Source organism: Anabrus simplex, chromosome 8, assembly GCF_040414725.1.
Source record: "Anabrus simplex isolate iqAnaSimp1 chromosome 8, ASM4041472v1, whole genome shotgun sequence".
NCBI lineage: Eukaryota > Metazoa > Arthropoda > Insecta > Orthoptera > Tettigoniidae > Anabrus > Anabrus simplex.
In genome coordinates this window covers 221,250,036-221,265,967 of record NC_090272.1, presented here as the reverse complement: position 1 = coordinate 221,265,967, position 15,932 = coordinate 221,250,036, and positions in this window count along the sequence as shown.

Sequence of the window (15,932 nt, the reverse complement as noted above, 5' to 3'; positions counted from 1 at the left end):
TCTGAAAACAGACCGATGTAAAGATAGTTTCGTCTGGGAGCTGACTTCCTTCTTACAGAATACTGCTGATCGCAACTGCGAGCTCACTGCATTAGCTTTACTACACCTTGATTCAATCTCACTTACTATATTACCATCCTGGGAAAACACACAACCTAAATACTTGAAATGATCGACCTGTTCTAGCTTTGTATCACCAATCTGACATTCAATTCTGTTGGATTTCTTACCTACTGACATCAATTTAGTTTTCGAGAGGCTAATTTTCATACCATACTCATTGCACCTATTTTCAAGTTCCAAGATGTTAGACTGCAGGCTTTCGGCACAGTCTACCATTAAGACCAAGTCGTCAGCTTAGGCCAGGCTGCTTACTACATTTCCACCTAACTGAATCCCTCCCTGCCATTTTATACCTTTCAGCATATGATCCATGTAAACTACAAACAGCAAAGGTGAAAGATTACAGCCTTGTCTAACTCCTGTAAGTACCCTGAACCAAGAACTCATTCTACCATCAATTCTCACTGAAGCCCAATTGTCAACATAAATGCCTTTGATTGAGTTTAATAATCTACCTTTAATTCCATAGTCCCCCAGTATAGCGAACATCTTTTCCATCGGTACCCTGTCATATGCTTTCTCTAGATCTACGAAACATAAACACAACTGCCTATTCCTCTCGTAGCATTTTTCAATTACCTGGCGCATACTAAAAATCTGATCCTGACAGCCTCTCTGTGGTCTGAAACCACACTGGTTTTCATCCAACTTCCTCTCAACCACTGATCGCACCCTCCCTTCCAAGATGCCTGTGAATACTTTGCCTGGTATACTAATCAATGAGATACCTCGATAGTTGTTGCAATCCTTCCTGTTCCCTTGCTTATAGATAGGTGCAATTACTACTTTTGTCCAATCTGAAGGTACCTTACCAACACTCCACGCTAATTTGACTACTCTATGAAGCCATTTCATCCCTGCCTTCCCACTATACTTCACCATTTCAGGTCTAATTTCATCGATTCCTGCTGCCTTATGACAATGGAGTTTATTTACTATCCTTTCCACCTCCTCAAGCATAATTTCACCAACATCATTTTCCTCCTCCCCATGTGCTTGACTGTTTGCAACACCACCGGGATGGTTTTCTTTTACATTGAGAAGATGTTCAAAATATTCCCTCCACCTCTCCAGTGATTCCCTGGGATCTGTTATGAGTTCACCTGAATTACTCAAAACACTGTTCATTTCCTTATTCCCTCCCTTCCTAAGATTCTTTATTACTGTCCAGAAAGGTTTCCCTGCTGTTTGACCTAGCCTTTCCAGGTTATTACCGAAATCTTCCCATGACTTCTTTTTGGATTCAACAACTATTTGTTTCGCTCTGTTTCTTTCATCTACGTACAAATCCCTGTCTGCCTCGGCCCTTGTTTGGAGCCATTTCTGATAAGCCTTCTTTTTACGTTTACAGGCTGCTCTCACTTCATCATTCCACCAAGATGTTCGCCTTTTCCCATCTTTACACACAGTTGTTCCTAGGCATTCCCTTGCTGTTTCTACTACAGCATCCCTGTATGCCACCCATTCACTTTCTGTATCCTGAACCTGCTTACTGTCTACTGTTCGAAACTTCTCACTAATCATATCCATGTACTTCTGTCTAATTTCCTCGTCCTGGAGATTTTCTACCCTTATTCGTTTGCAGACAGATTTCACTTTCTCTACCCTAGGCCTAGAGATACTTAGTTCACTACAGATCAGATAATGGTCTGTATCATCGAAAAATCCCCGAAAAACTCGTACATTCCTAAAAGATTTCCTGAATTCAAAGTCTGTTAAGATATAGTCTATTATGGATCTGGTACCCCTAGCCTCCCATGTGTAGCGGTGAATAGCCTTATGCTTGAAGAATGTATTCGTAACAGCTAAACCCATACTAGCACAGAAGTCCAACAAACGCTTCCCATTCCCATTAGCTTCCATATCTTCCCCACATTTACCAATCACCCTTTCGTATCCTTCAGTTCTATTCCCAACTCTCGCATTGAAATCGCCCATTAGCACTATTCTATCCTTGCTGTTGACCCTGACCACGATGTCACTCAATGCTTCATAAAACTTGTCAACTTCATCCTCATCTGCACCCTCACATGGTGAATACACGGACACAATTCTTGTCCTAATTCCTCCCACTGACAAATCTACCCACATCATTCGCTCACTTACGTGCCTAACAGAAACTACGTTGCGTGCAATGGTATTCCTGATAAAGAGCCCTACCCCAGACTCTGCCCTTCCCTTTCTAACACCCGTCAAGTACACTTTATAATCTCCTATCTCTTCCTCCTTATCTCCCCTTACCCGAATATCACTTACTCCTAGCACATCCAGATGCATCCTCTTTGCTGACTCAGCAAGTTCTACCTTCTTTTTGCAACTTTGACTGAACTCTCCTTACGAGTGCTGACAAGATACGCTCCAGTGGTTTCTGTAGATTTCGAGCGGAGGTTATAAATATAAGGATCTACAGAACTCGAAGCAGCAGTTACTCACTGTCAAAAACATTGAAATGTTGTGTGTAATCCAATATGAGAAGTTTGTTAATTATTAGAACCCAGTAAGCGGGATAAAGAAAGTTCGTGTAACTGGTTAAAACTTTTGTGTAAGTATTTTCAGAACTTTTCCCTTTTTCTCACTATATTTTGCACCTTAAAATCCTCTCCCTAGACTTATAACATAAGGTAGTCAATATTTAACATAAACATAAACACAGCAAAAACTAAACTACCAAAAATATGTTCGTAATTTCGTCCTCCACCAAATGTATGAAAAGTACAATTAATTTTAACATATTTTTCCTTTTTAACGTTACCAAACACTTTCCCTACAATTACTTGAAGGCCATGTATGAAAAATATTTTCTTGGTTTTCCTTTTAACATAGTCTTTCATCGTTGCCCGTGGGATTTTAAACGCTTTACTTGCACGTTTGTAACCTATTATCTTGCCCCTCACTGCCTTGAAATCCTTTTCCATTACCTCCTTATCTCACTTCTTGCGTTTTCCCATCTGAAAATAATAATTTACTTCACAAATAATAAAGAAAATGAAGGGGGACGAAATTACGAACATTCCCTGATTTTTACAATGGCCGCCACAGTAACTTGCGCCAACCACCTCACTGTAGCGATTACACGCCACACGACTGGAACGGAGTCCAGTATTTCATACGCATATCAATCCCCATTCTAGGAGTAACATGTTTTTAAGTTGAATGCTGCACTAACTCAGTTCAGCATGAAAAATGAATCCTCCTTGTTCATGGAAACTAAACGTGGTGCACTCAACCAACTCTCACAACAAGACAACGAAATGAGGCTACCCGTGTGTGTTCGGCTAAACATTAGGTACCAACAGTGCAAACTTGAAATCCCTAGGGGGACGAATTAGGTGCGGGGACGGAATTTGATCCCTCCTCCCTACCTTACCAATCATATGAATTGGCCAACTAATTCACCGGACATGAATCTCATTCAGCATGCACGTCTGTTTTTGATAGTCCACAACCTCCATAGACCTCATAATTGCCCAAATGGAATGGAGCCTTCTTCCTCAAGATGACGTCAATATCCTAAACGCAAGCATCCCTCAGCGTCTCAGAGTACTGAACAGTGCCAAAGGAGGTCATACGCGGTACTAAGACCGGGTGAAGAAGGGACAACTTTAACTAAAAGTGGTATCAAATTTCCCTTTGGAAAAATCAAATGATCGTAAATATATATTTCAATAAATGAAACTCAATTTCATAACGATTGAATCTAACGAACCGTTTTCGAGTGACATTTGTATGAAAGATCGAGTCGACAAGTGTGGAATTCAGTTCATCGAGAGGGGGAAATTGATTCATAGCCTATGAAACTACCATGAATGACATAATCAGTTCTCTAGAGTGTGAAGAGGTGAGGCCTCTTTCATAAAAGCCTTCTCTATGTCTCTCAGTTACGGCCATCCATCAATATTTCACATCACAGAGTTCTGCAACAAGCTTTGGATTTTGGGAATCCTGGTTTATCCACCTACAAGTGGGGCTTATATGCATCTTGGTACCTGCTAGGACCTTCTCCACTGGCTGCAATGTAGTCCAGAAGAGGTCATCACACAGTACTTCAAATCGGGCACTTCCGTGGTTTCCCATTTTCACACCATGCTGTACCTTAATCAAGGCCACGGCCACTTCTATCCTACACCTAGCCCATGCCTATCCCATTATCGCCATAATATTTATTTGCGACGTAAACGAAATTATAAAAACAATTCGGGCACGATACACTTTGGTGTTAAGTCCGTTCGTTCGTAGAGAGCATCGAGCTGTACGATGGTCCCAGTGCTGGAAGGAAGATTTCTCTTAGCATACTCTCTGCTGCTGATGTCAATAGCGGGGTTGCTGCAGATACCCTCACGACAATTTCTCTTGAACTCGTCTGACAGATGGTTTACCAGACGGCTATCAAAGTCCTCTTATCCTGGATGAGTGTCACCGACTGTGGCTTTCACAGTTTAACCTTCGTAGATGGTCGGGATGGAAACGTCCGAAGTACAACCCTCAAGCTTTTCAACAATCTTCTCCCCTTTCAGGTTCTTATCCAGAATGTTAGTTGATTGGTGATGCAAAGGACGTTGAGACATGCTATTGCCCCAGCATCTTTGGTAATCTGGCCCTGTCAACCATTCTTTAGTAAGCAGATACTGTGATGATTGCGTCCCTCACAGTAGGCCCTACTCTCCAAATAAGTCTCCGTTATATCCTTCATATATTGATTTCCTCAGGATAAAACATCTTGATATCTCCTCTGTATTTTACTTCAATCATCGGCTTACCTCCATCACTGACAACTTTGAAATGATACAGATTCAAATGATTTTGGAATTTAGAATCATAATATCGACGTCTAGTAAGCCATTTGTCATCAACCACAGTGTTCTTTGGATTCAAGGCCACTTGGTTTCTAAGAGATAGCCCAAGTTCATAGCAGATGTTATAGTACACTGGCAACGATTATACGTTTGCAGTTCAATTTCCCGGCTGGAAGAGATCCCTTTGTTTGGAAACTTTCTTTAACCTTTCTTCTGACTTTTCTTCCTTCTTCAAATTGTTCAGCTCCACTATAGATGACTTCCCTCGAAGCAGTGCGACCATGAGCGAATACTTCAGGGCAATGTTACAGACTTTAAAGTTTTGTCTTTAAACCGTATTGTGGGGCCACCAATGTTTCTTTTGCCATCACTAAATTCTGAGTTTAGTGTAGGTTGGACATTCGAATCACATGCCCAGTCCACTGCGTATAAAGCCGAATAATCTTTTTTTTCTATTGGCTTTAGGTCGCACCGACAAATATATGTCTTATGGCGACTTTGGGACAGGAAAGGGCTAGGACTGGGAAGGAAGCGGCCGTGGCCTTAATTAAGGTACAGACCCAGCATTCGCCTGGTGTGAAAACGGGAAACCACGGAAAACCATCTTCAGGGCTGACGACAGTGGGGTTCGAACCTACTATCTCCCGAATACTGGATACTGGCCGCACTTAAGACTCTATACAAGTAGAGTTAGCTTCTCCTAGAACGCTGACATTTGTTCGTTCATCTTGCCACATGATTTTGAGAATCCTCTGAAGACATTTCTGGTGATACTTTTCAAGGCATTTGATGTGTCAGTGGTCTACGTTTCACAGCCGTGCAGGAAGGTATGAATTACTACAATCAATCAATCAATCAATCAATCAATCAATCAATCAATCAATCAATCAATCGATCGATCGATCAATCAATCAATCAATCAATCAATCGATCAATTAATCAATCAGTCAATTAATCAATTAATTAATCAAGCAATTAATCAATCAATTAATCAAGCAAGCAATTAATCAATCAGTTAATCAATTAATCAATCAATCAATCAATCAATCAATCATTCAAGCAGTCAATCAATCAATTAATCACTCATCAATGATCTGCATGTAAGGCTGTCATCCAGGTGGCAGATTATTACTTTTGATCTAGTCTTTTCTTAAATGTGTTCAATGAACTTGGAAATTTATCTTACATTTCCCTTGATAAGTTATTCCATTCCCTTACTCCTCGTCCTACAAATTAAGATTTTCCCTAATTTGCCCTCTTGAATTCCAACTTCATCTTCATATTATAATCTTTCCTACTTTTAAAAGCTCCGCTCAAGTTTATTCTTCTAATGTAATTCCACGCCAATCAACCACTAACAGCTAGGAACATACCACTTAGTCGAGCCTCTCGTCTCCTTGTTCCCAAGCGTTCCTAGCCCAAAAATTACCACATTTTCGTAACACTCCTCCTTTGTCGAAAATCACCCAGAACAAATCGTACAGCTATCATTTGGATCTCCCCCTGTTCTTAAGTAATATTCCTTGACCGAATTATCTCCAATATCTAATATTCCCGCTAACCCTCAGGAATACCGGTATTCAGTTTAAGTTATTGTATAAAAGGTAACAAATTGTGAAATATTACTAAGATCTGTACGTATTAATCATAGACGTATTTCAAAAATAAGATGACACTCGCTATGAGTCAGGTGGAACTTTGTACAGGCCAGTCATGCGGGTGTTACTCACTAGACTCGCAATGACTGTTGAACCTCATGCGTGTATTAGTCATGAGGGCCAGCCTTGCTCTGTCTAGACTGTATTGATCTTTGTACATTAGACAATATAAAAGAAGGAGGGAACCATTACTCAGGGCTCATTCTCTTCACCACTGTTCTCTACAGTTCACTACGGTCACAAACGTAACACGCCGTTTGCTTTATGGTATAAGCAGACCATGTCAGCAGCATTGTATATAATAGCCAGACCTTTCTTCTTGTAATAAACCAGGATTATACAAAACAAAACGCCTGTAATCCTTTCTTAGTTAAGGAACACGCAGACAGGGTCTGATCTTGAGTAACCGTCAGCCTTAAAAAGCTAAAAACATAACTTTCGTATCAAGTAGTCCTGAGCATTATACACTAAAATCTTAGTGCTTTTTCAGAGGTTGGCTTATGACTAGAAAATAGTTCTGAAAATACATTAAAAAGGTGCAAAAAAATGTTGATTAAATCCCTTTTTAAGGTTTAAACCAGTTACATGAACTTCCTTCATCCCATTTACTGCCTTATGCCTGTTGCTCACAGTAAAATGTTTCGTAAAATTTGTTGTACAATTAATTTTATAAAAATTTGGCGAAAGCAAGTTGTGTTGCTCACAGTAAAATTATTTTATAAAATCCGTGGAAGCGGTGGAAGCATGCGGGTGGCCATCTATGAACTCACTTCTAAAGTGAGATGTGTATGTGTTGCCATCTATCGGTAAACTTTCAAACCAACTTACAGTGTGTTTGAGAGTATGGCTCCAACAAACAAAGCAAAACTTGCTGCTTCACCTGCAATTATATGTTGTAGGCATACAGTGGTAAAAAGGAAGAAAAGAAATGCCAGGAAGTGCTGGACTTGGGATTGAATCAAAAGAAGAGAAGAAGGTAGAGGATTGCTGTCCTTGGTTGAAAATTAGTTGAGGTTAGATGACCAGCATTCATATAGGAATTAGGCGGTTGATTTTCTGCCTCTCTTCTTGCATTTCTGTTGTGATAAAATGCCGTTTTAACTTCGTACAAACAAGGATATTTCTGGTATTCGTCCAGTGAAACACAAACAGCTTCCTTAGTCCACCCGGATCCTGCCATTTTGTTTGTTTACAATCGAGCTTCACAATCTTCTCACGACGTAGCGCCAGCATCATCGTGATGTCAGCTTCGCTGATTGGTTCGTTTCGTAAAATTAATTTTACGGAATAGAACATGTCCTATTTTATAAAAATTTGATCAAAGGTTTTATAAAACTTGAATTTGACCGTGAGCAACAGAAATTTTATAAAATTAAATTATTGTACAATAAATTTGACAGACAATTTTACCGTGAGCAACAGGCATTATAATAATTAATAAAATTTGTATATTGGATTGCACACAACACTTTAATGTTTTAATGTTGAAAACCTTTCTTAGCGAACAAAGTAGGGATCTCCATAATATAAAAAACGTAAAATTAAACAGTTTCCTCAATTGTGCCGAAATTTGAAGGGCTAAAGGGCCCGGAGAAGTTTCAAATTGTGAGCCATGGACAACTCTATCAACTTTAAAAGAAATTTCAAAAATCACTTCTGACCAAAGTGCAGTTCCAGAAAAAAGCCTAAAGTCGCTTGTTTATTTACTCACATTACTTTTATTCAAATCCTAGCCAAATTAACTTATTTACATAATTTTTTCTCTAATGTGTTCCTTGGTTCAATACCCTCATACCCTTTTTTTCCTTTTGGAAAATGTCCGTACCGAATGTAGTTATAAAGGCTTAAGCTACACTGACTCACATTAGCGCTCGTTGTGGTGCTTAAGTGAAACAATGCATTGACTCAAATTAGCGCTCGTTGTGGTGCTTAAGTGAAACAATGCATTGACTCACATTAGCGCTCGTTGTGGTGCTTAAGTGAAACAATGCATTGACTCACATTAGCGCTCGTTGTGGTGCTTAAGTGAAACAATGCATTGACTCACATTAGCGCTCTTAGTGGTGCTTAAGTGAAACAATGCATTGACTCACATTAGCGCTTATAGTGGTGCTTAAGTGAAACAATGCATTGACTCACATTAGCGCTCGTAGTGGTGCTTAAGTGAAACAACGCATTGACTCACATTAGCGCTTACAGTGGTGCTTAAGTGAAACAACGCATTGACTCACATTAGCGCTCGTAGTGGTGCTTAAGTGAAACAATGCATTGACTCACATTAACGCTCGTGGTGCTAGAAAAAGGCAAACTGCTAATCTAGTCGGCCGGATAACGGTGATTAAGGAAAGGATTGTAATTTTAGAATAAATAAAGAATATATTCTCATACTTGATTATATTTTATGTGCCTAAAATTCGTAGCTCATATCCCTAGGATGTTTTCAACAATGAGTTACTGCCCGAAGGGCTAGAACTGTGTATTCTTTTTACAGTAAGTCTCTAACACTTTGAGATCATTAGATCTTTATCGTATAAAGAATCTCCTCTCAACATCTACAGAAACCAATGGAGCGAATCTTGTCAACACTCACAGAGAGAGTTCAGTCAATGTTGCAAAGGTTTGCACATCTGGATTGTTTTTCAAATTTAATTTGAAGTTGTTTTTAGCAAATCCATCAGAGTTATACCTAACACTCACCAACTTCTTCCAAACTCTGAATCACGCCAGGAAAAACTGTAGGCCTTTACTATTCGGCCTGCTTGGTGGCTGCTGCGTCTGTTGAGTCCAGAGCACGTATGAAACAATTGATTTGATCAAATTTTCGCTCAAGAAAATCTGTTTAAGCAGAGAATAAAGATTCTGTGCAATATTTTAAGAACGCAGATGAAAGTGGGGGGGGGGGGGAGATGCTGAAACATAAAATAGAAGGGGAAAGGTGGCAACCTATTGTGTTTAATTCGCTTCATTTCATGTGTCCAAATACATACACTGACCTATCTGTATGAGAATAACTATAATCCTTTCATTAGTCGTTAAATGTTATACCACGAAAGAAGAAGTCTTATTGCATTCAATTAAATATTTATACTAAAAATAATTTGACAGTATCTTACTGCTATTGGAGAAGTGTCTTAACATGTATTATGATGGAAGCAAATGGTGTTATCCAGACTATGGTCAGTGAAAGAGGTAAACAAATTTTCGTTTACAAGTCTCATCGTATTATGAAAAGTATAGGAGAACTTTGTTGCAGGTGTAATAAAAATAAATGCAATGCTAGGCCTTTTACTATGGGAGATATAGCAACAGTTTCTCGAGCTGAAGACGTCCGTAGTCATGAAGAGATTAGAATTTGCCTTTCGCAAATCCATCAGGATATTCCCTAACACTTATTTCTTCCAAACTCTGAATCACGTCAGGAAATTACTTTAGCCATTCACTGCAAAATGTTCCAACTATAGATCTTTATTGTTCAGTAACTGTTGGGCCTGCTTGATGGCTGCTGAGTCCGTTGAGTCTAGGGCACGTATAAAACATTTGATTTTATCAAAGTTTGTTTTTCAAATTTAATTTGAAGTTGTTTTTAGCAAATCCATCAGGGTTATACCTAAGAAGAAGAAGAAAAAAGAAAGAAAACTGCTCATCTTATTGAAGTACCCCGCCTTGCGGAGACCAGTCATTTCTTGGTACAAAACTTGACGACTGAGAGCCTTTACGGGAATCATTTTCAGAGTAGCAATTTCACTTGCTGTAACTCTTCCTAATACATGTCACACGGCTGAGATTGGGGACACGGCCAGCAAGAGAGTACTCTGTGGATAGGTGGAACCGTTAAATTCATGCACGTACCAACTGAACTTAGTTCAAACAGTTGCAGCATCATTGTTAATGGGATATTAGGATATAAATTTGGTAGTTTCCATAAATTATATTTTAATATTTATTTATTTATTGAATATTACAGCCTCCGTGGCTCAGGCGGCAGCGCGCCGGCCTCTCACCGCTGGGTTCCGTGGTTCAAATCCCGGTCAATCCATGTGGGATTTGTGCTGACAAAGCGGAGGCGGGGCAGGTCTTCCTCCGGGTACTTCGGTTTTTCTTGTCATAATTCATTCCAGCAACACTCTCCAATATCATTTCATTTCAGCTGCCATTCATTAATCATTGCCCCAGAGGAGTGCAACAGGCTTCGGCAGCCGGCACAATTCGTATCCTCGCCGCTAGATGAGGACTTCATTCATTCCATTCCTGACCCCGTCGAATGACTGGAAACAGGCTGTGGATTTTCATTTATTGAGTATTGATGACTTCTGATTTTTTAATGTAAAAAATAATCAATATGTTCAACAAGAGATAAACCTGTCTAATATTTTAAAAAACAGATCAAAATGTGTGTGTGTGTGTGTGTGTGTGTGAGAGAGAGAGAGAGAGAGAGAGAAGAGAGGTGCTGAAGCATGAAATAGAAGAGCAAATGGAGCAAAAGGTAATCACCTCACAGAAAGGTTCAAAACGTGCAACAACAAATTGTGTTTATTTCGCTGTATGAAAATAGCTATATTTTTGGAAAGGTGTTCCACTTTAAAATCGTTTTACTAATTATGACAAATACATAAACAGATAAGTGAAACTGAACCTGGGAACAAAATTATTTTTGTGACAAAATTTGACTAAATGCGTGAAAAATTGTGAAATAGTTGAATAATTTTTGAAAATTTCCGAAATGTCTAAATATCATAATTTAAAGAACGTACAAGCCTACCGCAATTCAAAATAAGTAGACATATTGAGTTGAAGAGAATCGAATGACCCCAAGGTGTCCGAGGTTGGGAGTAAGACAATCTGTGCACAGCGTAGAAAAGTGGAGGTGGCCGAGCGCTACGAGCTACAACCTACTGCTATTGCCCAGCCAAAAGAGATAGATAAGCCTGAAAACATCTAGAAGGTGTAATCAAGTCGAAGGAGATAGTGCAATTTCACAGTATCAGCAGAGGAGAGCTCAGTCCGGAAAAATACAACTCCATTTGTTTCTAAGACCCATGTGACGTAGTGTACGCCCAAGAGACCTGGGGACGTGGCTTCGATGCACCACTACACATTTCTTTTAAAATCGATGCACGTGCTCTTGTGTATATTTCGGGAAATAGCATCTGGTATGACAGGTAATGCCAAGTTATCAAGTGAGGTTCTTCTTCTTTTCTTTGTCGTTTGGGCCTAGTGGGGACCTCGGGGCTCGTACCTTATCATCTGTTTTCTCCTCTTCCAGAGTTAAGTTTTGTTGTTTTGAACTACTGTACGGTCCTCTCAGGTTCGACCGTGGCTGCGTCGTTACTGACTAAATAGGGAAAGAATCCTCTTGACAATGTTTTATTCTCAAGAAGAAAAGACCTGGGGGTCTTACAGCTAAGACTTAATCTAGGTTGTGAGTGCCGACAGATACGCGGAGCTCGCTTTTATAGACTACTAACAGGTAACACTCAATTATCACTAAAGAATGAATAACAAGTATGGGAAAAACATATTTGAGTCACTTGAATAGAATATTAGTTTAGGACCCTCATAGCGCCGGCTCCAGTATGACTTACATAAGATAACAGATACATTGTCAATACAAGGAAGTAGCTGTTGCTTCAAGCAAACTCTATGAACATATTAGTTGGCGCCAGCCTCCTTTTGACTTGAAAACATGATAACTTTAAATAGCTATTTACAATCTTAGTATTGATATCTGGTCTCCTCGAGCGGTCTTGACTGAACAGAACTTACCATTACGGAAACTGTGGGCAAGGAATATAATTCCAGTACTCCTTCATTTCCTGGCTGTGAGCCACATAAGTCTTCTGGTTCCTGTGTTCTTCCAACTCCTAAGTGACTTTGGAAACATTTCCCTGCTGGATGACTTGCCGAAACTGTGGGCAGTCATGTATGGACTCATGCGGGATCCCCAATTCTTCTAGATCCGACTTTACCGAAGAGATCCACTTGTTCCTGGTTGCCTTCCCTCTAGCTTCCACAGCGAAAATCCTGTTGGTAAGTCTGCAGGGATTCGTGCGAGTTAGATGCCCATAGTAGACCAGGCAACTTTTTCTTATACACGTGACGATGTCTTCCTGATATTCGTATAGCTCATCGTTGAGCCGAATTCTCTTCTCTTACTGGTCTCTTCCGTTTTTTAGTTCTAGTTTCCTGAGAGAGCCTTTCCTGGCCATCAGGAGACACTCAGAGGACTATAGAGCAAGAGATTTTACTATCACCTCTTGAAGAGGTACTTTGATGCGTAGATGCTTTTGCAGGAGTGATAAGTCCTCTCAAACTTGGTTGCACTTGGTGTCCATGGCTAAGTTCTCACTCTGGATTGCTGAGATCCATTCTCCTAGGTACTTCACCTCCGGGACCTTTCTGACAGTTTTGTGTTATAATTGTTATCAAGTGAGTATTATTATTCTAGTATCATAAACATAAGAGCAGACACAGTTACAACTATTCTCAAATACATTATACAATTTTTGACCATAACCTGGCGATATTCAGCGCATTCTTTGAGGCTAGAAGTAGGTCGTCTTCCGTGCATGAAGATAGACGCAATCAACACTGAAGCATGTGCCTCACAGTCTGGTCTTCTCCAGTCACATTCGATATGATTATCATTAACGTGGTCCCATCTCGCTAAGTTCTCTTCAGAGCTGATTTTTTTTTTTTTTTTTTTTTTTTTTGCAATTTGCTTTACATCGCACCGACACAGGTTTTATGGTGGCGATGGGACAGGAAAGGGCTAGGAGTGCGAACGAAACGGCTGTGACCTTAACTAAGGGACAGCCCCAGCATTTGCCTTGTGTGAAAATGGAAAACCACGGCAAACCATCTTAAGGGCTGCTGACAGTGGAGTTCGAACCCACTATCTCCCGCATGCAAGCTCACAGCTGCACGCCCCTAACCGCACGGCCAACTCAGCCGGTACACCTGATCTCAACCTGTTCAAAGACTTCCAAACCAACCATCCCAGCAGCCAAACTTTCACCTACTTCTTTCCGACCAGAGGGGAGGCGGTTCTTTGCTGTCCACTCCCCCTGTGGGTGGGGACGGTAGAATAAACCCCACGGTATCACCTGCCTTTCGTAAGAAGCGACTAAAAGGAGCCCCAGCGGCTCTGAATATTGAAGCGTGGGTTGGCAATCACGGGGCCCTTAGCTGAGTTCTGGCATTACTTCCACTTACAGTACTCCTCACTTTCATCTATCCTATCCGACCTCCCTTGGTCAACTCTTGCTCTTTTCCGACCCCAACGGTGTTAGAGGACTCGAGGTCCTTCGTGGCCTTCGCCTTCCTTTGGCCGATATCTTAATTTTTTGAACTGTCGGATCCCTAACTGTCTGGTTAGTGTTATATAGAGGATGGTTGCTTAGTTGTACTTCCTCTTAAAACAATAATTAATCGCCACCACATTCTGCAGCCTGGAGTTTCCATGTGGGATTGTAAGTTCCTTTGATGTTCTTAAATAAACTCTTCTGGCACGCTAGCGGTGATTGGGAATTACAAGTGGGGGGGGGGGGGGGAGGCACAACACTTCACAGACTACAAAATTTAAAAAGCTACAAAATGGGAAGTTTTTAATGCTCTCTGAGTGGTGTTGACGGTTTACCAACTTAATTGGGGTAATAATAGTTTTGCTGTTGTTCAAGGACTAGTTACTATACAATAAAACTCTCACCAAAGGAACAATTACACTTCTGCGCATCTCAGCTTTTGTGCCATCAGATAGCAGTCTGCGCGAGTCTCCACTACTTGCTGTGGCACTGGTTGGCTGCGTCCAATGACATTAAGTGTTTTTTTTTTTATATTTAAGGAAATTAAAGGAAAGAATCAAGTAATAGACAATGGAGTTTGTAGAAATTGTCCTTTTTATAATTCCTAGTTTTAGGTGGCTAGAATGGAAATTATTTTTCTCCATAAAATGGGGGTTCACTATCCCCCCTCTCTTCTCCTTAATCGCCCCCACTTTTCCTGGAGTTAAGTCAGTAGCGTCTCATGCATAAGATCTCAGGAGCACGTGAACTCCCACATTACTTCAGCGATATTAGATTTAACAATTATTTCGAAAAAACAAAAGTTAAGTATCGTTTTGGTGATCCAGTTGTTAGTTTCAAACATCCGTTTCGGTTGTGCAAGTTGTTCAAATGTGGACCGTTTCTGCCGATCACAAGCTAGTGGACTAAAATATCTGGCAGGTTGCATAACTGCGATGTGTAGGGGTAAATGCTGCCTGTAATGTGATTCGGATCACCAACTTTGTGTGATACTGCAGAGGTAAAAAAAGTTGTCATGAACGCCTAAAGACTAGGGAGTCAAACCTTCTGATATCTGCTGACATGAGGAGCGTGCAATGTAGCCAAATAATGGGCACATACTGGTAGTCGCTGTAGATTTAGGAAGATTAATCATTCGTGCCACGTTGTTTTTTTCTTGTGCACCTTTTTTAACCTTGTGTCTGTATTTTACTTTTTCTTCTCACCCACGTGGCCTCACCTGCTATGCTGAACAGGGGCCTTGCGGGGGGGATGGGAAGATTGGAAGGGATAGACAAGGAAGAGGGAAGGAAGCGCCCGTGGCCTTAAGTTAGGTACCATACCGGCATTTGCCTGGAGGAGAAGTGGGAAACCACGGAAAGCCAGTTCCAGGATGGCTGAGGTGGAAATCGAACCCACTGTCCCCATATAGCCACCAAAATCTGGTGATGCCCCAACTAGCCAGCCACTCAGGCGTGTCCGCTCCTAACCCTCTATGAAAATTCGAACTTTCACCGCTATTTCAGATTTTGGGAACATATACTTCGATAAACAGACACTGTATAATGGGTGAAGCTATCTACTGAATAATGGGCAACAGTTGATTTAAACAGATCCTAATTTATTCAAAATATGCACACAAATAGTAAGTCAAATTAAACAAAAACAAAAACATCCCTGGATTCAATAACTGTAAAATTCATTGCGTATATGAACGTCCATTATATAATTAACACGAATATTCCCATTTACACTCGTGGATTTAAATTCTATAATGTTGACGCAAAGCCAAAACTGTGCTTGTATTTTATTTCTCGTTGAATGGCGTGAGTAGCTAAATTTCATGCCCACAAAACATTGTGGTTGAAATCCTATCCGACCTCTACGTAAATATTTAGGGGATGACTAACACTAACTCTAAAGCTTGGTAAAATGAATCGCACTAACTAATTTCTTATGCACAAACAATATTACCAAATCACTTATATCATCCCTCACGTGGATTTCAATTTACCACGGACACACATTATTTATAACATAAATTAAACACATGACGCACTCACAACACCTGTAAACAT